Source organism: Rhinoderma darwinii (assembly GCF_050947455.1).
Source record: "Rhinoderma darwinii isolate aRhiDar2 chromosome 5 unlocalized genomic scaffold, aRhiDar2.hap1 SUPER_5_unloc_39, whole genome shotgun sequence".
NCBI classification, from domain to species: Eukaryota; Metazoa; Chordata; class Amphibia; order Anura; family Rhinodermatidae; genus Rhinoderma; species Rhinoderma darwinii.
The window spans coordinates 85,984-106,619 of record NW_027461797.1 but is presented as its reverse complement, the minus strand read 5'-3'; the positions used below and the strand labels follow the sequence as shown (position 1 = coordinate 106,619).

The 20,636-nt window shown below is 47.8% G+C and overlaps 13 non-coding genes and 1 pseudogene across 13 annotated transcripts; all 14 read left to right on the top strand.

Annotated features, from left to right (window-relative positions):
• Positions 1-1,120: 1,120 nt before the first annotated feature.
• Positions 1,121-1,311, top strand: LOC142692029 (U2 spliceosomal RNA). Its single transcript, XR_012860525.1, has one exon. It is a non-coding gene; the product is annotated as a U2 spliceosomal RNA (small nuclear RNA).
• A 1,268-nt stretch (positions 1,312-2,579) lies between these two features.
• Positions 2,580-2,770, top strand: LOC142692017 (U2 spliceosomal RNA). The gene has a single exon (XR_012860514.1). It is a non-coding gene; the product is annotated as a U2 spliceosomal RNA (small nuclear RNA).
• A 1,293-nt stretch (positions 2,771-4,063) lies between these two features.
• Positions 4,064-4,254, top strand: LOC142692005 (U2 spliceosomal RNA). The gene has a single exon (XR_012860503.1). It is a non-coding gene; the product is annotated as a U2 spliceosomal RNA (small nuclear RNA).
• A 1,280-nt stretch (positions 4,255-5,534) lies between these two features.
• Positions 5,535-5,725, top strand: LOC142691993 (U2 spliceosomal RNA). The gene has a single exon (XR_012860492.1). It is a non-coding gene; the product is annotated as a U2 spliceosomal RNA (small nuclear RNA).
• Positions 5,726-7,009: 1,284 nt separating this feature from the next.
• On the top strand, positions 7,010-7,200 carry LOC142691981 (U2 spliceosomal RNA). Its single transcript, XR_012860481.1, has one exon. It is a non-coding gene; the product is annotated as a U2 spliceosomal RNA (small nuclear RNA).
• A 1,296-nt stretch (positions 7,201-8,496) lies between these two features.
• On the top strand, positions 8,497-8,687 carry LOC142691968 (U2 spliceosomal RNA). The gene has a single exon (XR_012860470.1). It is a non-coding gene; the product is annotated as a U2 spliceosomal RNA (small nuclear RNA).
• A 1,292-nt stretch (positions 8,688-9,979) lies between these two features.
• On the top strand, positions 9,980-10,170 carry LOC142691956 (U2 spliceosomal RNA). Its single transcript, XR_012860459.1, has one exon. It is a non-coding gene; the product is annotated as a U2 spliceosomal RNA (small nuclear RNA).
• A 1,288-nt stretch (positions 10,171-11,458) lies between these two features.
• LOC142691944 (U2 spliceosomal RNA) lies at positions 11,459-11,649 on the top strand. The gene has a single exon (XR_012860448.1). It is a non-coding gene; the product is annotated as a U2 spliceosomal RNA (small nuclear RNA).
• Positions 11,650-12,947: 1,298 nt separating this feature from the next.
• LOC142691932 (U2 spliceosomal RNA) lies at positions 12,948-13,138 on the top strand. Its single transcript, XR_012860437.1, has one exon. It is a non-coding gene; the product is annotated as a U2 spliceosomal RNA (small nuclear RNA).
• A 1,286-nt stretch (positions 13,139-14,424) lies between these two features.
• On the top strand, positions 14,425-14,615 carry LOC142691920 (U2 spliceosomal RNA). Its single transcript, XR_012860426.1, has one exon. It is a non-coding gene; the product is annotated as a U2 spliceosomal RNA (small nuclear RNA).
• A 1,300-nt stretch (positions 14,616-15,915) lies between these two features.
• LOC142691907 (U2 spliceosomal RNA) lies at positions 15,916-16,106 on the top strand. Its single transcript, XR_012860414.1, has one exon. It is a non-coding gene; the product is annotated as a U2 spliceosomal RNA (small nuclear RNA).
• A 1,276-nt stretch (positions 16,107-17,382) lies between these two features.
• Positions 17,383-17,602, top strand: LOC142692161 (U2 spliceosomal RNA; annotated as a pseudogene).
• A 1,316-nt stretch (positions 17,603-18,918) lies between these two features.
• On the top strand, positions 18,919-19,109 carry LOC142691895 (U2 spliceosomal RNA). Its single transcript, XR_012860403.1, has one exon. It is a non-coding gene; the product is annotated as a U2 spliceosomal RNA (small nuclear RNA).
• Positions 19,110-20,401: 1,292 nt separating this feature from the next.
• On the top strand, positions 20,402-20,592 carry LOC142691882 (U2 spliceosomal RNA). The gene has a single exon (XR_012860392.1). It is a non-coding gene; the product is annotated as a U2 spliceosomal RNA (small nuclear RNA).
• Positions 20,593-20,636: the final 44 nt, after the last annotated feature.

The following is a 20,636-nucleotide window of genomic DNA, read 5'->3' as shown; positions in this document are numbered from 1 at the left end:
CCTCTTGTTGTGTGTCGTCTGTGTTTCTGTGTTTCCGGCATTTCACATTGGAACACCTCATTCACCTTCCTTGTCTTCTCTCCGCCCTCCCTTTTAGGTAAGTTAAAGAGCTGCACCTGAGCCAGCCACTGATTGATTGATTGATTGATTGATTGATTGATTGATTGATTGATTGATTGATTGATTGATTGATTGATTGATGCAGCACAACAGTCAAATAGTGGAGTGGAGTAGGGGAACAGCAAACAGCCAATAAAGCAGCCCGCCCGCTCGCCTGCCCGCCACAATGGACCTACCTGTGTACACTAGATGGATGTGATGGAATGTACTGTCGTCCCTACATTTCAAGAAGAAGTAAGAATTGCAGTTGCAACAAAGCCTTGCTTGCCTACAAAGAGAGCAGCAATTTGGATTTGTTACTATGTTACCTAGAAGAATAACAAACTGTGCAAGGATGGAGGTTGTAGGAGCAAGGAGAAGTTGTCTGTAAAGTTGGTGGATGCCTATTTTCCATTTTGCAGTCCCTCCTGGAGGCAACTAGCTGTGCAAAAAAAAGACAGCCTGGCGGCCGGCTGTTGCAGTGTTGCCCTCTCAGGCAACACTGAGTGACTGACTGAGCCTCACCGTCTTATATAAAGTTCAGACGGAACTTTGCACGTGTCATAGTGGAGCCCTCAGGATTCCAGAGCCAGCTTTCTGACATCATAATGGGGCCTCAGAGATAAAAGCCTGGGCCCAGGCAGTGTTGGTCAGTGCTGCTCAGCAGGCAGCACTGGACTGGACTGGATTACAGCTGATACAAGGTGTGAAGGAACAAGGGGTGGCTGTGGGCATGCACTTGCTGCCGCTGCCAGTGTTTATCTGCATGGCAGCAGGGCATTTGGGCGTTGCCAGGAAGGTGTTTTTATGTAGATTCCTCCTCTTTCAGCACTGCATTGTGGTGCAAGCAAAAGAAGCAAATCCTGTCTGGCTTCCTCTCCGGCCTTTATTCACCTCCCGTGTAGCTGTGAGTGTGTGAGCCTGCAGGGCCCCATGGAATTGCCTAGAAGTAGGCTGAATCGCTGCAAGGGCTGAACAGCAGTATCGGGCAGGCTCGGGCAACGCGCGGCCCGTTCGGGTTATCGCTTCTCGGCCTTTTGGCTAAGATCAAGTGTAGTATCTGTTCTTATCAGTTTAATATCTGATACGTCCCCTATCTGGGGACCATATATTAAATGGATTTTTAGAACAGGGAGATGGAAATAGAGCTTGCTCTGTCCACTCCACGCATTGACCTGGTATTGCAGTATTTCCAGGACCGGTGCACCCTTTCCTTATGTGTTGACTAAAAGCAGATTCCAAAAGTGTTTTTTGTCTTTGCTATTGTTTCTGTCTTTCTGAAGGGATCTCCCCTTTTAATCCCATTATTTCAACACCTGTTGGACAATGCATGAGTGATAATGAGCTCATTGATTAAATGCAATTAATGAATAGATTGCCACCTCTTGTTGTGTGTCGTCTGTGTTTCTGTGTTTCCGGCATTTCACATTGGAACACCTCATTCACCTTCCTTGTCTTCTCTCCGCCCTCCCTTTTAGGTAAGTTAAAGAGCTGCACCTGAGCCAGCCATTGATTGATTGATTGATTGATTGATTGATTGATGCAGCACAACAGTCAAATAGTGGAGTGGAGTAGGGGAACAGCAAACAGCCAATAAAGCAGCCCGCCCGCTCGCCTGCCCGCCACAATGGACCTACCTGTGTACACTAGATGGATGTGATGGAATGTACTGTCGTCCCTACATTTCAAGAAGAAGTAAGAATTGCAGTTGCAACAAAGCCTTGCTTGCCTACAAAGAGAGCAGCAATTTGGATTTGTTACTATGTTACCTAGAAGAATAACAAACTGTGCAAGGATGGAGGTTGTAGGAGCAAGGAGAAGTTGTCTGTAAAGTTGGTGGATGCCTATTTTCCATTTTGCAGTCCCTTGTCTCCCTCTTGTGGCCTCCTGGAGGCAACTAGCTGTGCAAAAAAAAGACAGCCTGGCGGCCGGCTGTTGCAGTGTTGCCCTCTCAGGCAACACTGAGTGACTGACTGAGCCTCACCGTCTTATATAAAGTTCAGACGGAACATTGCACGTGTCATAGTGGAGCCCTCAGGATTCCAGAGCCAGCTTTCTGACATCATAATGGGGCCTCAGAGATAAAAGCCTGGGCCCAGGCAGTGTTGGTCAGTGCTGCTCAGCAGGCAGCACTGGACTGGACTGGATTACAGCTGATACAAGGTGTGAAGGAACAAGGGGTGGCTGTGGGCATGCACTTGCTGCCGCTGCCAGTGTTTATCTGCATGGCAGCAGGGCATTTGGGCGTTGCCAGGAAGGCGTTTTTATGTAGATTCCTCCTCTTTCAGCACTGCATTGTGGTGCAAGCAAAAGAAGCAAATCCTGTCTGGCTTCCTCTCCGGCCTTTATTCACCTCCCGTGTAGCTGTGAGTGTGTGAGCCTGCAGGGCCCCATGGAATTGCCTAGAAGTAGGCTGAATCGCTGCAAGGGCTGAACAGCAGTATCGGGCAGGCTCGGGCAACGCGCGGCCCGTTCGGGTTATCGCTTCTCGGCCTTTTGGCTAAGATCAAGTGTAGTATCTGTTCTTATCAGTTTAATATCTGATACGTCCCCTATCTGGGGACCATATATTAAATGGATTTTTAGAACAGGGAGATGGAAATAGAGCTTGCTCTGTCCACTCCACGCATTGACCTGGTATTGCAGTATTTCCAGGACCGGTGCACCCTTTCCTTATGTGTTGACTAAAAGCAGATTCCAAAAGTGTTTTTTGTCTTTGCTATTGTTTCTGTCTTTCTGAAGGGATCTCCCCTTTTAATCCCATTATTTCAACACCTGTTGGACAATGCATGAGTGATAATGAGCTCATTGATTAAATGCAATTAATGAATAGATTGCCACCTCTTGTTGTGTGTCGTCTGTGTTTCTGTGTTTCCGGCATTTCACATTGGAACACCTCATTCACCTTCCTTGTCTTCTCTCCGCCCTCCCTTTTAGGTAAGTTAAAGAGCTGCACCTGAGCCAGCCACTGATTGATTGATTGATTGATTGATTGATTGATTGATTGATTGATTGATTGATTGATTGCAGCACAACAGTCAAATAGTGGAGTGGAGTAGGGGAACAGCAAACAGCCAATAAAGCAGCCCGCCCGCTCGCCTGCCCGCCACAATGGACCTACCTGTGTACACTAGATGGATGTGATGGAATGTACTGTCGTCCCTACATTTCAAGAAGAAGTAAGAATTGCAGTTGCAACAAAGCCTTGCTTGCCTACAAAGAGAGCAGCAATTTGGATTTGTTACTATGTTACCTAGAAGAATAACAAACTGTGCAAGGATGGAGGTTGTAGGAGCAAGGAGAAGTTGTCTGTAAAGTTGGTGGATGCCTATTTTCCATTTTGCAGTCCCTTGTCTCCCTCTTGTGGCCTCCTGGAGGCAACTAGCTGTGCAAAAAAAAGACAGCCTGGCGGCCGGCTGTTGCAGTGTTGCCCTCTCAGGCAACACTGAGTGACTGACTGAGCCTCACCGTCTTATATAAAGTTCAGACGGAACTTTGCACGTGTCATAGTGGAGCCCTCAGGATTCCAGAGCCAGCTTTCTGACATCATAATGGGGCCTCAGAGATAAAAGCCTGGGCCCAGGCAGTGTTGGTCAGTGCTGCTCAGCAGGCAGCACTGGACTGGACTGGATTACAGCTGATACAAGGTGTGAAGGAACAAGGGGTGGCTGTGGGCATGCACTTGCTGCCGCTGCCAGTGTTTATCTGCATGGCAGCAGGGCATTTGGGCGTTGCCAGGAAGGCGTTTTTATGTAGATTCCTCCTCTTTCAGCACTGCATTGTGGTGCAAGCAAAAGAAGCAAATCCTGTCTGGCTTCCTCTCCGGCCTTTATTCACCTCCCGTGTAGCTGTGAGTGTGTGAGCCTGCAGGGCCCCATGGAATTGCCTAGAAGTAGGCTGAATCGCTGCAAGGGCTGAACAGCAGTATCGGGCAGGCTCGGGCAACGCGCGGCCCGTTCGGGTTATCGCTTCTCGGCCTTTTGGCTAAGATCAAGTGTAGTATCTGTTCTTATCAGTTTAATATCTGATACGTCCCCTATCTGGGGACCATATATTAAATGGATTTTTAGAACAGGGAGATGGAAATAGAGCTTGCTCTGTCCACTCCACGCATTGACCTGGTATTGCAGTATTTCCAGGACCGGTGCACCCTTTCCTTATGTGTTGACTAAAAGCAGATTCCAAAAGTGTTTTTTGTCTTTGCTATTGTTTCTGTCTTTCTGAAGGGATCTCCCCTTTTAATCCCATTATTTCAACACCTGTTGGACAATGCATGAGTGATAATGAGCTCATTGATTAAATGCAATTAATGAATAGATTGCCACCTCTTGTTGTGTGTCGTCTGTGTTTCTGTGTTTCCGGCATTTCACATTGGAACACCTCATTCACCTTCCTTGTCTTCTCTCCGCCCTCCCTTTTAGGTAAGTTAAAGAGCTGCACCTGAGCCAGCCACTGATTGATTGATTGATTGATTGATTGATTGATTGATTGATTGATGCAGCACAACAGTCAAATAGTGGAGTGGAGTAGGGGAACAGCAAACAGCCAATAAAGCAGCCCGCCCGCTCGCCTGCCCGCCACAATGGACCTACCTGTGTACACTAGATGGATGTGATGGAATGTACTGTCGTCCCTACATTTCAAGAAGAAGTAAGAATTGCAGTTGCAACAAAGCCTTGCTTGCCTACAAAGAGAGCAGCAATTTGGATTTGTTACTATGTTACCTAGAAGTATAACAAACTGTGCAAGGATGGAGGTTGTAGGAGCAAGGAGAAGTTGTCTGTAAAGTTGGTGGATGCCTATTTTCCATTTTGCAGTCCCTTGTCTCCCTCTTGTGGCCTCCTGGAGGCAACTAGCTGTGCAAAAAAAAGACAGCCTGGCGGCCGGCTGTTGCAGTGTTGCCCTCTCAGGCAACACTGAGTGACTGACTGAGCCTCACCGTCTTATATAAAGTTCAGACGGAACTTTGCACGTGTCATAGTGGAGCCCTCAGGATTCCAGAGCCAGCTTTCTGACATCATAATGGGGCCTCAGAGATAAAAGCCTGGGCCCAGGCAGTGTTGGTCAGTGCTGCTCAGCAGGCAGCACTGGACTGGACTGGATTACAGCTGATACAAGGTGTGAAGGAACAAGGGGTGGCTGTGGGCATGCACTTGCTGCCGCTGCCAGTGTTTATCTGCATGGCAGCAGGGCATTTGGGCGTTGCCAGGAAGGCGTTTTTATGTAGATTCCTCCTCTTTCAGCACTGCATTGTGGTGCAAGCAAAAGAAGCAAATCCTGTCTGGCTTCCTCTCCGGCCTTTATTCACCTCCCGTGTAGCTGTGAGTGTGTGAGCCTGCAGGGCCCCATGGAATTGCCTAGAAGTAGGCTGAATCGCTGCAAGGGCTGAACAGCAGTATCGGGCAGGCTCGGGCAACGCGCGGCCCGTTCGGGTTATCGCTTCTCGGCCTTTTGGCTAAGATCAAGTGTAGTATCTGTTCTTATCAGTTTAATATCTGATACGTCCCCTATCTGGGGACCATATATTAAATGGATTTTTAGAACAGGGAGATGGAAATAGAGCTTGCTCTGTCCACTCCACGCATTGACCTGGTATTGCAGTATTTCCAGGACCGGTGCACCCTTTCCTTATGTGTTGACTAAAAGCAGATTCCAAAAGTGTTTTTTGTCTTTGCTATTGTTTCTGTCTTTCTGAAGGGATCTCCCCTTTTAATCCCATTATTTCAACACCTGTTGGACAATGCATGAGTGATAATGAGCTCATTGATTAAATGCAATTAATGAATAGATTGCCACCTCTTGTTGTGTGTCGTCTGTGTTTCTGTGTTTCCGGCATTTCACATTGGAACACCTCATTCACCTTCCTTGTCTTCTCTCCGCCCTCCCTTTTAGGTAAGTTAAAGAGCTGCACCTGAGCCAGCCACTGATTGATTGATTGATTGATTGATTGATTGATTGATTGATTGATTGATGCAGCACAACAGTCAAATAGTGGAGTGGAGTAGGGGAACAGCAAACAGCCAATAAAGCAGCCCGCCCGCTCGCCTGCCCGCCACAATGGACCTACCTGTGTACACTAGATGGATGTGATGGAATGTACTGTCGTCCCTACATTTCAAGAAGAAGTAAGAATTGCAGTTGCAACAAAGCCTTGCTTGCCTACAAAGAGAGCAGCAATTTGGATTTGTTACTATGTTACCTAGAAGAATAACAAACTGTGCAAGGATGGAGGTTGTAGGAGCAAGGAGAAGTTGTCTGTAAAGTTGGTGGATGCCTATTTTCCATTTTGCAGTCCCTTGTCTCCCTCTTGTGGCCTCCTGGAGGCAACTAGCTGTGCAAAAAAAAGACAGCCTGGCGGCCGGCTGTTGCAGTGTTGCCCTCTCAGGCAACACTGAGTGACTGACTGAGCCTCACCGTCTTATATAAAGTTCAGACGGAACTTTGCACGTGTCATAGTGGAGCCCTCAGTATTCCAGAGCCAGCTTTCTGACATCATAATGGGGCCTCAGAGATAAAAGCCTGGGCCCAGGCAGTGTTGGTCAGTGCTGCTCAGCAGGCAGCACTGGACTGGACTGGATTACAGCTGATACAAGGTGTGAAGGAACAAGGGGTGGCTGTGGGCATGCACTTGCTGCCGCTGCCAGTGTTTATCTGCATGGCAGCAGGGCATTTGGGCGTTGCCAGGAAGGTGTTTTTATGTAGATTCCTCCTCTTTCAGCACTGCATTGTGGTGCAAGCAAAAGAAGCAAATCCTGTCTGGCTTCCTCTCCGGCCTTTATTCACCTCCCGTGTAGCTGTGAGTGTGTGAGCCTGCAGGGCCCCATGGAATTGCCTAGAAGTAGGCTGAATCGCTGCAAGGGCTGAACAGCAGTATCGGGCAGGCTCGGGCAACGCGCGGCCCGTTCGGGTTATCGCTTCTCGGCCTTTTGGCTAAGATCAAGTGTAGTATCTGTTCTTATCAGTTTAATATCTGATACGTCCCCTATCTGGGGACCATATATTAAATGGATTTTTAGAACAGGGAGATGGAAATAGAGCTTGCTCTGTCCACTCCACGCATTGACCTGGTATTGCAGTATTTCCAGGACCGGTGCACCCTTTCCTTATGTGTTGACTAAAAGCAGATTCCAAAAGTGTTTTTTGTCTTTGCTATTGTTTCTGTCTTTCTGAAGGGATCTCCCCTTTTAATCCCATTATTTCAACACCTGTTGGACAATGCATGAGTGATAATGAGCTCATTGATTAAATGCAATTAATGAATAGATTGCCACCTCTTGTTGTGTGTCGTCTGTGTTTCTGTGTTTCCGGCATTTCACATTGGAACACCTCATTCACCTTCCTTGTCTTCTCTCCGCCCTCCCTTTTAGGTAAGTTAAAGAGCTGCACCTGAGCCAGCCACTGATTGATTGATTGATTGATTGATTGATTGATTGATTGATTGATTGATTGATTGATTGATGCAGCACAACAGTCAAATAGTGGAGTGGAGTAGGGGAACAGCAAACAGCCAATAAAGCAGCCCGCCCGCTCGCCTGCCCGCCACAATGGACCTACCTGTGTACACTAGATGGATGTGATGGAATGTACTGTCGTCCCTACATTTCAAGAAGAAGTAAGAATTGCAGTTGCAACAAAGCCTTGCTTGCCTACAAAGAGAGCAGCAATTTGGATTTGTTACTATGTTACCTAGAAGAATAACAAACTGTGCAAGGATGGAGGTTGTAGGAGCAAGGAGAAGTTGTCTGTAAAGTTGGTGGATGCCTATTTTCCATTTTGCAGTCCCTTGTCTCCCTCTTGTGGCCTCCTGGAGGCAACTAGCTGTGCAAAAAAAAGACAGCCTGGCGGCCGGCTGTTGCAGTGTTGCCCTCTCAGGCAACACTGAGTGACTGACTGAGCCTCACCGTCTTATATAAAGTTCAGACGGAACATTGCACGTGTCATAGTGGAGCCCTCAGGATTCCAGAGCCAGCTTTCTGACATCATAATGGGGCCTCAGAGATAAAAGCCTGGGCCCAGGCAGTGTTGGTCAGTGCTGCTCAGCAGGCAGCACTGGACTGGACTGGATTACAGCTGATACAAGGTGTGAAGGAACAAGGGGTGGCTGTGGGCATGCACTTGCTGCCGCTGCCAGTGTTTATCTGCATGGCAGCAGGGCATTTGGGCGTTGCCAGGAAGGCGTTTTTATGTAGATTCCTCCTCTTTCAGCACTGCATTGTGGTGCAAGCAAAAGAAGCAAATCCTGTCTGGCTTCCTCTCCGGCCTTTATTCACCTCCCGTGTAGCTGTGAGTGTGTGAGCCTGCAGGGCCCCATGGAATTGCCTAGAAGTAGGCTGAATCGCTGCAAGGGCTGAACAGCAGTATCGGGCAGGCTCGGGCAACGCGCGGCCCGTTCGGGTTATCGCTTCTCGGCCTTTTGGCTAAGATCAAGTGTAGTATCTGTTCTTATCAGTTTAATATCTGATACGTCCCCTATCTGGGGACCATATATTAAATGGATTTTTAGAACAGGGAGATGGAAATAGAGCTTGCTCTGTCCACTCCACGCATTGACCTGGTATTGCAGTATTTCCAGGACCGGTGCACCCTTTCCTTATGTGTTGACTAAAAGCAGATTCCAAAAGTGTTTTTTGTCTTTGCTATTGTTTCTGTCTTTCTGAAGGGATCTCCCCTTTTAATCCCATTATTTCAACACCTGTTGGACAATGCATGAGTGATAATGAGCTCATTGATTAAATGCAATTAATGAATAGATTGCCACCTCTTGTTGTGTGTCGTCTGTGTTTCTGTGTTTCCGGCATTTCACATTGGAACACCTCATTCACCTTCCTTGTCTTCTCTCCGCCCTCCCTTTTAGGTAAGTTAAAGAGCTGCACCTGAGCCAGCCACTGATTGATTGATTGATTGATTGATTGATTGATTGATTGATTGATTGATTGATTGATGCAGCACAACAGTCAAATAGTGGAGTGGAGTAGGGGAACAGCAAACAGCCAATAAAGCAGCCCGCCCGCTCGCCTGCCCGCCACAATGGACCTACCTGTGTACACTAGATGGATGTGATGGAATGTACTGTCGTCCCTACATTTCAAGAAGAAGTAAGAATTGCAGTTGCAACAAAGCCTTGCTTGCCTACAAAGAGAGCAGCAATTTGGATTTGTTACTATGTTACCTAGAAGAATAACAAACTGTGCAAGGATGGAGGTTGTAGGAGCAAGGAGAAGTTGTCTGTAAAGTTGGTGGATGCCTATTTTCCATTTTGCAGTCCCTTGTCTCCCTCTTGTGGCCTCCTGGAGGCAACTAGCTGTGCAAAAAAAAGACAGCCTGGCGGCCGGCTGTTGCAGTGTTGCCCTCTCAGGCAACACTGAGTGACTGACTGAGCCTCACCGTCTTATATAAAGTTCAGACGGAACTTTGCACGTGTCATAGTGGAGCCCTCAGGATTCCAGAGCCAGCTTTCTGACATCATAATGGGGCCTCAGAGATAAAAGCCTGGGCCCAGGCAGTGTTGGTCAGTGCTGCTCAGCAGGCAGCACTGGACTGGACTGGATTACAGCTGATACAAGGTGTGAAGGAACAAGGGGTGGCTGTGGGCATGCACTTGCTGCCGCTGCCAGTGTTTATCTGCATGGCAGCAGGGCATTTGGGCGTTGCCAGGAAGGCGTTTTTATGTAGATTCCTCCTCTTTCAGCACTGCATTGTGGTGCAAGCAAAAGAAGCAAATCCTGTCTGGCTTCCTCTCCGGCCTTTATTCACCTCCCGTGTAGCTGTGAGTGTGTGAGCCTGCAGGGCCCCATGGAATTGCCTAGAAGTAGGCTGAATCGCTGCAAGGGCTGAACAGCAGTATCGGGCAGGCTCGGGCAACGCGCGGCCCGTTCGGGTTATCGCTTCTCGGCCTTTTGGCTAAGATCAAGTGTAGTATCTGTTCTTATCAGTTTAATATCTGATACGTCCCCTATCTGGGGACCATATATTAAATGGATTTTTAGAACAGGGAGATGGAAATAGAGCTTGCTCTGTCCACTCCACGCATTGACCTGGTATTGCAGTATTTCCAGGACCGGTGCACCCTTTCCTTATGTGTTGACTAAAAGCAGATTCCAAAAGTGTTTTTTGTCTTTGCTATTGTTTCTGTCTTTCTGAAGGGATCTCCCCTTTTAATCCCATTATTTCAACAACTGTTGGACAATGCATGAGTGATAATGAGCTCATTGATTAAATGCAATTAATGAATAGATTGCCACCTCTTGTTGTGTGTCGTCTGTGTTTCTGTGTTTCCGGCATTTCACATTGGAACACCTCATTCACCTTCCTTGTCTTCTCTCCGCCCTCCCTTTTAGGTAAGTTAAAGAGCTGCACCTGAGCCAGCCACTGATTGATTGATTGATTGATTGATTGATTGATTGATTGATTGATTGATTGATGCAGCACAACAGTCAAATAGTGGAGTGGAGTAGGGGAACAGCAAACAGCCAATAAAGCAGCCCGCCCGCTCACCTGCCCGCCACAATGGACCTACCTGTGTACACTAGATGGATGTGATGGAATGTACTGTCGTCCCTACATTTCAAGAAGAAGTAAGAATTGCAGTTGCAACAAAGCCTTGCTTGCCTACAAAGAGAGCAGCAATTTGGATTTGTTACTATGTTACCTAGAAGAATAACAAACTGTGCAAGGATGGAGGTTGTAGGAGCAAGGAGAAGTTGTCTGTAAAGTTGGTGGATGCCTATTTTCCATTTTGCAGTCCCTTGTCTCCCTCTTGTGGCCTCCTGGAGGCAACTAGCTGTGCAAAAAAAAGACAGCCTGGCGGCCGGCTGTTGCAGTGTTGCCCTCTCAGGCAACACTGAGTGACTGACTGAGCCTCACCGTCTTATATAAAGTTCAGACGGAACTTTGCACGTGTCATAGTGGAGCCCTCAGGATTCCAGAGCCAGCTTTCTGACATCATAATGGGGCCTCAGAGATAAAAGCCTGGGCCCAGGCAGTGTTGGTCAGTGCTGCTCAGCAGGCAGCACTGGACTGGACTGGATTACAGCTGATACAAGGTGTGAAGGAACAAGGGGTGGCTGTGGGCATGCACTTGCTGCCGCTGCCAGTGTTTATCTGCATGGCAGCAGGGCATTTGGGCGTTGCCAGGAAGGCGTTTTTATGTAGATTCCTCCTCTTTCAGCACTGCATTGTGGTGCAAGCAAAAGAAGCAAATCCTGTCTGGCTTCCTCTCCGGCCTTTATTCACCTCCCGTGTAGCTGTGAGTGTGTGAGCCTGCAGGGCCCCATGGAATTGCCTAGAAGTAGGCTGAATCGCTGCAAGGGCTGAACAGCAGTATCGGGCAGGCTCGGGCAACGCGCGGCCCGTTCGGGTTATCGCTTCTCGGCCTTTTGGCTAAGATCAAGTGTAGTATCTGTTCTTATCAGTTTAATATCTGATACGTCCCCTATCTGGGGACCATATATTAAATGGATTTTTAGAACAGGGAGATGGAAATAGAGCTTGCTCTGTCCACTCCACGCATTGACCTGGTATTGCAGTATTTCCAGGACCGGTGCACCCTTTCCTTATGTGTTGACTAAAAGCAGATTCCAAAAGTGTTTTTTGTCTTTGCTATTGTTTCTGTCTTTCTGAAGGGATCTCCCCTTTTAATCCCATTATTTCAACACCTGTTGGACAATGCATGAGTGATAATGAGCTCATTGATTAAATGCAATTAATGAATAGATTGCCACCTCTTGTTGTGTGTCATCTGTTTCTGTGTTTCCGGCATTTCACATTGGAACACCTCATTCACCTTCCTTGTCTTCTCTCCGCCCTCCCTTTTAGGTAAGTTAAAGAGCTGCACCTGAGCCAGCCACTGATTGATTGATTGATTGATTGATTGATTGATTGATTGATTGATTGATTGATTGATTGATTGATGCAGCACAACAGTCAAATAGTGGAGTGGAGTAGGGGAACAGCAAACAGCCAATAAAGCAGCCCGCCCGCTCGCCTGCCCGCCACAATGGACCTACCTGTGTACACTAGATGGATGTGATGGAATGTACTGTCGTCCCTACATTTCAAGAAGAAGTAAGAATTGCAGTTGCAACAAAGCCTTGCTTGCCTACAAAGAGAGCAGCAATTTGGATTTGTTACTATGTTACCTAGAAGAATAACAAACTGTGCAAGGATGGAGGTTGTAGGAGCAAGGAGAAGTTGTCTGTAAAGTTGGTGGATGCCTATTTTCCATTTTGCAGTCCCTTGTCTCCCTCTTGTGGCCTCCTGGAGGCAACTAGCTGTGCAAAAAAAAGACAGCCTGGCGGCCGGCTGTTGCAGTGTTGCCCTCTCAGGCAACACTGAGTGACTGACTGAGCCTCACCGTCTTATATAAAGTTCAGACGGAACTTTGCACGTGTCATAGTGGAGCCCTCAGGATTCCAGAGCCAGCTTTCTGACATCATAATGGGGCCTCAGAGATAAAAGCCTGGGCCCAGGCAGTGTTGGTCAGTGCTGCTCAGCAGGCAGCACTGGACTGGACTGGATTACAGCTGATACAAGGTGTGAAGGAACAAGGGGTGGCTGTGGGCATGCACTTGCTGCCGCTGCCAGTGTTTATCTGCATGGCAGCAGGGCATTTGGGCGTTGCCAGGAAGGCGTTTTTATGTAGATTCCTCCTCTTTCAGCACTGCATTGTGGTGCAAGCAAAAGAAGCAAATCCTGTCTGGCTTCCTCTCCGGCCTTTATTCACCTCCCGTGTAGCTGTGAGTGTGTGAGCCTGCAGGGCCCCATGGAATTGCCTAGAAGTAGGCTGAATCGCTGCAAGGGCTGAACAGCAGTATCGGGCAGGCTCGGGCAACGCGCGGCCCGTTCGGGTTATCGCTTCTCGGCCTTTTGGCTAAGATCAAGTGTAGTATCTGTTCTTATCAGTTTAATATCTGATACGTCCCCTATCTGGGGACCATATATTAAATGGATTTTTAGAACAGGGAGATGGAAATAGAGCTTGCTCTGTCCACTCCACGCATTGACCTGGTATTGCAGTATTTCCAGGACCGGTGCACCCTTTCCTTATGTGTTGACTAAAAGCAGATTCCAAAAGTGTTTTTTGTCTTTGCTATTGTTTCTGTCTTTCTGAAGGGATCTCCCCTTTTAATCCCATTATTTCAACACCTGTTGGACAATGCATGAGTGATAATGAGCTCATTGATTAAATGCAATTAATGAATAGATTGCCACCTCTTGTTGTGTGTCATCTGTTTCTGTGTTTCCGGCATTTCACATTGGAACACCTCATTCACCTTCCTTGTCTTCTCTCCGCCCTCCCTTTTAGGTAAGTTAAAGAGCTGCACCTGAGCCAGCCACTGATTGATTGATTGATTGATTGATTGATTGATTGATTGATTGATTGATTGATGCAGCACAACAGTCAAATAGTGGAGTGGAGTAGGGGAACAGCAAACAGCCAATAAAGCAGCCCGCCCGCTCGCCTGCCCGCCACAATGGACCTACCTGTGTACACTAGATGGATGTGATGGAATGTACTGTCGTCCCTACATTTCAAGAAGAAGTAAGAATTGCAGTTGCAACAAAGCCTTGCTTGCCTACAAAGAGAGCAGCAATTTGGATTTGTTACTATGTTACCTAGAAGAATAACAAACTGTGCAAGGATGGAGGTTGTAGGAGCAAGGAGAAGTTGTCTGTAAAGTTGGTGGATGCCTATTTTCCATTTTGCAGTCCCTTGTCTCCCTCTTGTGGCCTCCTGGAGGCAACTAGCTGTGCAAAAAAAAGACAGCCTGGCGGCCGGCTGTTGCAGTGTTGCCCTCTCAGGCAACACTGAGTGACTGACTGAGCCTCACCGTCTTATATAAAGTTCAGACGGAACTTTGCACGTATCATAGTGGAGCCCTCAGGATTCCAGAGCCAGCTTTCTGACATCATAATGGGGCCTCAGAGATAAAAGCCTGGGCCCAGGCAGTGTTGGTCAGTGCTGCTCAGCAGGCAGCACTGGACTGGACTGGATTACAGCTGATACAAGGTGTGAAGGAACAAGGGGTGGCTGTGGGCATGCACTTGCTGCCGCTGCCAGTGTTTATCTGCATGGCAGCAGGGCATTTGGGCGTTGCCAGGAAGGCGTTTTTATGTAGATTCCTCCTCTTTCAGCACTGCATTGTGGTGCAAGCAAAAGAAGCAAATCCTGTCTGGCTTCCTCTCCGGCCTTTATTCACCTCCCGTGTAGCTGTGAGTGTGTGAGCCTGCAGGGCCCCATGGAATTGCCTAGAAGTAGGCTGAATCGCTGCAAGGGCTGAACAGCAGTATCGGGCAGGCTCGGGCAACGCGCGGCCCGTTCGGGTTATCGCTTCTCGGCCTTTTGGCTAAGATCAAGTGTAGTATCTGTTCTTATCAGTTTAATATCTGATACGTCCCCTATCTGGGGACCATATATTAAATGGATTTTTAGAACAGGGAGATGGAAATAGAGCTTGCTCTGTCCACTCCACGCATTGACCTGGTATTGCAGTATTTCCAGGACCGGTGCACCCTTTCCTTATGTGTTGACTAAAAGCAGATTCCAAAAGTGTTTTTTGTCTTTGCTATTGTTTCTGTCTTTCTGAAGGGATCTCCCCTTTTAATCCCATTATTTCAACACCTGTTGGACAATGCATGAGTGATAATGAGCTCATTGATTAAATGCAATTAATGAATAGATTGCCACCTCTTGTTGTGTGTCGTCTGTGTTTCTGTGTTTCCGGCATTTCACATTGGAACACCTCATTCACCTTCCTTGTCTTCTCTCCGCCCTCCCTTTTAGGTAAGTTAAAGAGCTGCACCTGAGCCAGCCACTGATTGATTGATTGATTGATTGATTGATTGATTGATTGATTGATTGATTGATTGATTGATTGATGCAGCACAACAGTCAAATAGTGGAGTGGAGTAGGGGAACAGCAAACAGCCAATAAAGCAGCCCGCCCGCTCGCCTGCCCGCCACAATGGACCTACCTGTGTACACTAGATGGATGTGATGGAATGTACTGTCGTCCCTACATTTCAAGAAGAAGTAAGAATTGCAGTTGCAACAAAGCCTTGCTTGCCTACAAAGAGAGCAGCAATTTGGATTTGTTACTATGTTACCTAGAAGAATAACAAACTGTGCAAGGATGGAGGTTGTAGGAGCAAGGAGAAGTTGTCTGTAAAGTTGGTGGATGCCTATTTTCCATTTTGCAGTCCCTTGTCTCCCTCTTGTGGCCTCCTGGAGGCAACTAGCTGTGCAAAAAAAAGACAGCCTGGCGGCCGGCTGTTGCAGTGTTGCCCTCTCAGGCAACACTGAGTGACTGACTGAGCCTCACCGTCTTATATAAAGTTCAGACGGAACTTTGCACGTGTCATAGTGGAGCCCTCAGGATTCCAGAGCCAGCTTTCTGACATCATAATGGGGCCTCAGAGATAAAAGCCTGGGCCCAGGCAGTGTTGGTCAGTGCTGCTCAGCAGGCAGCACTGGACTGGACTGGATTACAGCTGATACAAGGTGTGAAGGAACAAGGGGTGGCTGTGGGCATGCACTTGCTGCCGCTGCCAGTGTTTATCTGCATGGCAGCAGGGCATTTGGGCGTTGCCAGGAAGGCGTTTTTATGTAGATTCCTCCTCTTTCAGCACTGCATTGTGGTGCAAGCAAAAGAAGCAAATCCTGTCTGGCTTCCTCTCCGGCCTTTATTCACCTCCCGTGTAGCTGTGAGTGTGTGAGCCTGCAGGGCCCCATGGAATTGCCTAGAAGTAGGCTGAATCGCTGCAAGGGCTGAACAGCAGTATCGGGCAGGCTCGGGCAACGCGCGGCCCGTTCGGGTTATCGCTTCTCGGCCTTTTGGCTAAGATCAAGTGTAGTATCTGTTCTTATCAGTTTAATATCTGATACGTCCCCTATCTGGGGACCATATATTAAATGGATTTTTAGAACAGGGAGATGGAAATAGAGCTTGCTCTGTCCACTCCACGCATTGACCTGGTATTGCAGTATTTCCAGGACCGGTGCACCCTTTCCTTATGTGTTGACTAAAAGCAGATTCCAAAAGTGTTTTTTGTCTTTGCTATTGTTTCTGTCTTTCTGAAGGGATCTCCCCTTTTAATCCCATTATTTCAACACCTGTTGGACAATGCATGAGTGATAATGAGCTCATTGATTAAATGCAATTAATGAATAGATTGCCACCTCTTGTTGTGTGTCGTCTGTGTTTCTGTGTTTCCGGCATTTCACATTGGAACACCTCATTCACCTTCCTTGTCTTCTCTCCACCCTCCCTTTTAGGTAAGTTAAAGAGCTGCACCTGAGCCAGCCACTGATTGATTGATTGATTGATTGATTGATTGATTGATTGATGCAGCACAACAGTCAAATAGTGGAGTGGAGTAGGGGAACAGCAAACAGCCAATAGAGCAGCCCGCCCGCTCGCCTGCCCGCCACAATGGACCTACCTGTGTACACTAGATGGATGTGATGGAATGTACTGTCGTCCCTACATTTCAAGAAGAAGTAAGAATTGCAGTTGCAACAAAGCCTTGCTTGCCTACAAAGAGAGCAGCAATTTGGATTTGTTACTATGTTACCTAGAAGAATAACAAACTGTGCAAGGATGGAGGTTGTAGGAGCAAGGAGAAGTTGTCTGTAAAGTTGGTGGATGCCTATTTTCCATTTTGCAGTCCCTTGTCTCCCTCTTGTGGCCTCCTGGAGGCAACTAGCTGTGCAAAAAAAAGACAGCCTGGCGGCCGGCTGTTGCAGTGTTGCCCTCTCAGGCAACACTGAGTGACTGACTGAGCCTCACCGTCTTATATAAAGTTCAGACGGAACTTTGCACGTGTCATAGTGGAGCCCTCAGGATTCCAGAGCCAGCTTTCTGACATCATAATGGGGCCTCAGAGATAAAAGCCTGGGCCCAGGCAGTGTTGGTCAGTGCTGCTCAGCAGGCAGCACTGGACTGGACTGGATTACAGCTGATACAAGGTGTGAAGGAACAAGGGGTGGCTGTGGGCATGCACTTGCTGCCGCTGCCAGTGTTTATCTGCATGGCAGCAGGGCATTTGGGCGTTGCCAGGAAGGCGTTTTTATGTAGATTCCTCCTCTTTCAGCACTGCATTGTGGTGCAAGCAAAAGAAGCAAATCCTGTCTGGCTTCCTCTCCGGCCTTTATTCACCTCCCGTGTAGCTGTGAGTGTGTGAGCCTGCAGGGCCCCATGGAATTGCCTAGAAGTAGGCTGAATCGCTGCAAGGGCTGAACAGCAGTATCGGGCAGGCTCGGGCAACGCGCGGCCCGTTCGGGTTATCGCTTCTCGGCCTTTTGGCTAAGATCAAGTGTAGTATCTGTTCTTATCAGTTTAATATCTGATACGTCCCCTATCTGGGGACCATATATTAAATGGATTTTTAGAACAGGGAGATGGAAATAGAGCTTGTTAGAACAGGGAGATGGAAATAGAGCTTGCTCTGTCCACTCCACGCATTGACCTGGTATTGCAGTATTTCCAGGACCGGTGCACCCTTTCCTTATGTGTTGACTAAAAGCAGATTCCAAAAGTGTTTTTTGTCTTTGCTATTGTTTCTGTCTTTCTGAAGGGATCTCCCCTTTTAATCCCATTATTTCAACACCTGTTGGACAATGCATGAGTGATAATGAGCTCATTGATTAAATGCAATTAATGAATAGATTGCCACCTCTTGTTGTGTGTCGTCTGTGTTTCTGTGTTTCCGGCATTTCACATTGGAACACCTCATTCACCTTCCTTGTCTTCTCTCCGCCCTCCCTTTTAGGTAAGTTAAAGAGCTGCACCTGAGCCAGCCACTGATTGATTGATTGATTGATTGATTGATTGATTGATTGATTGATTGATTGATTGATTGATTGATTGATTGATTGATTGATGCAGCACAACAGTCAAATAGTGGAGTGGAGTAGGGGAACAGCAAACAGCCAATAAAGCAGCCCGCCCGCTCGCCTGCCCGCCACAATGGACCTACCTGTGTACACTAGATGGATGTGATGGAATGTACTGTCGTCCCTACATTTCAAGAAGAAGTAAGAATTGCAGTTGCAACAAAGCCTTGCTTGCCTACAAAGAGAGCAGCAATTTGGATTTGTTACTATGTTACCTAGAAGAATAACAAACTGTGCAAGGATGGAGGTTGTAGGAGCAAGGAGAAGTTGTCTGTAAAGTTGGTGGATGCCTATTTTCCATTTTGCAGTCCTTTGTCTCCCTCTTGTGGCCTCCTGGAGGCAACTAGCTGTGCAAAAAAAAGACAGCCTGGCGGCCGGCTGTTGCAGTGTTGCCCTCTCAGGCAACACTGAGTGACTGACTGAGCCTCACCGTCTTATATAAAGTTCAGACGGAACTTTGCACGTGTCATAGTGGAGCCCTCAGGATTCCAGAGCCAGCTTTCTGACATCATAATGGGGCCTCAGAGATAAAAGCCTGGGCCCAGGCAGTGTTGGTCAGTGCTGCTCAGCAGGCAGCACTGGACTGGACTGGATTACAGCTGATACAAGGTGTGAAGGAACAAGGGGTGGCTGTGGGCATGCACTTGCTGCCGCTGCCAGTGTTTATCTGCATGGCAGCAGGGCATTTGGGCGTTGCCAGGAAGGCGTTTTTATGTAGATTCCTCCTCTTTCAGCACTGCATTGTGGTGCAAGCAAAAGAAGCAAATCCTGTCTGGCTTCCTCTCCGGCCTTTATTCACCTCCCGTGTAGCTGTGAGTGTGTGAGCCTGCAGGGCCCCATGGAATTGCCTAGAAGTAGGCTGAATCGCTGCAAGGGCTGAACAGCAGTATCGGGCAGGCTCGGGCAACGCGCGGCCCGTTCGGGTTATCGCTTCTCGGCCTTTTGGCTAAGATCAAGTGTAGTATCTGTTCTTATCAGTTTAATATCTGATACGTCCCCTATCTGGGGACCATATATTAAATGGATTTTTAGAACAGGGAGATGGAAATAGAGCTTGCTCTGTCCACTCCACGCATTGACCTGGTATTGCAGTATTTCCAGGACCGGTGCACCCTTTCCTTATGTGTTGACTAAAAGCAGATTCCAAAAGTGTTTTTTGTCTTTGCTATTGTTTCTGTCTTTCTGAAGGGATCTCCCCTTTTAATCCCATTATTTCAACACCTGTTGGACAATGCATGAGTGATAATGAGCTCATTGATTAAATGCAATTAATGAATAGATTGCCACCTCTTGTTGTGTGTCGTCTGTGTTTCTGTGTTTCCGGCATTTCACATTGGAACACCTCATTCACCTTCCTTGTCTTCTCTCCGCCCTCCCTTTTAGGTAAGTTAAAGAGCTGCACCTGAGCCAGCCACTGATTGATTGATTGATTGATTGATTGATTGATTGATTGATTGATTGATTGATTGATGCAGCACAACAGTCAAATAGTGGAGTGGAGTAGGGGAACAGCAAACAGCCAATAAAGCAGCCCGCCCGCTCGCCTGCCCGCCACAATGGACCTACCTGTGTACACTAGATGGATGTGATGGAATGTACTGTCGTCCCTACATTTCAAGAAGAAGTAAGAATTGCAGTTGCAACAAAGCCTTGCTTGCCTACAAAGAGAGCAGCAATTTGGATTTGTTACTATGTTACCTAGAAGAATAACAAACTGTGCAAGGATGGAGGTTGTAGGAGCAAGGAGAAGTTGTCTGTAAAGTTGGTGGATGCCTATTTTCCATTTTGCAGTCCCTTGTCTCCCTCTTGTGGCCTCCTGGAGGCAACTAGCTGTGCAAAAAAAAGACAGCCTGGCGGCCGGCTGTTGCAGTGTTGCCCTCTCAGGCAACACTGAGTGACTGACTGAGCCTCACCGTCTTATATAAAGTTCAGACGGAACTTTGCACGTGTCATAGTGGAGCCCTCAGGATTCCAGAGCCAGCTTTCTGACATCATAATGGGGCCTCAGAGATAAAAGCCTGGGCCCAGGCAGTGTTGGTCAGTGCTGCTCAGCAGGCAGCACTGGACTGGACTGGATTACAGCTGATACAAGGTGTGAAGGAACAAGGGGTGGCTGTGGGCATGCACTTGCTGCCGCTGCCAGTGTTTATCTGCATGGCAGCAGGGCATTTGGGCGTTGCCAGGAAGGCGTTTTTATGTAGATTCCTCCTCTTTCAGCACTGCATTGTGGTGCAAGCAAAAGAAGCAAATCCTGTCTGGCTTCCTCTCCGGCCTTTATTCACCTCCCGTGTAGCTGTGAGTGTGTGAGCCTGCAGGGCCCCATGGAATTGCCTAGAAGTAGGCTGAATCGCTGCAAGGGCTGAACAGCAGTATCGGGCAGGCTCGGGCAACGCGCGGCCCGTTCGGGTTATCGCTTCTCGGCCTTTTGGCTAAGATCAAGTGTAGTATCTGTTCTTATCAGTTTAATATCTGATACGTCCCCTATCTGGGGACCATATATTAAATGGATTTTTAGAACAGGGAGATGGAAATAGAGCTTGCTCTGTCCACTCCACGCATTGACCTGGTATTGCAGTATTTCCAGGACCGGTGCACCCTTTCCTTATGTGTTGACTAAAAGCAGATTCCAAAAGTGTTTTTTGTC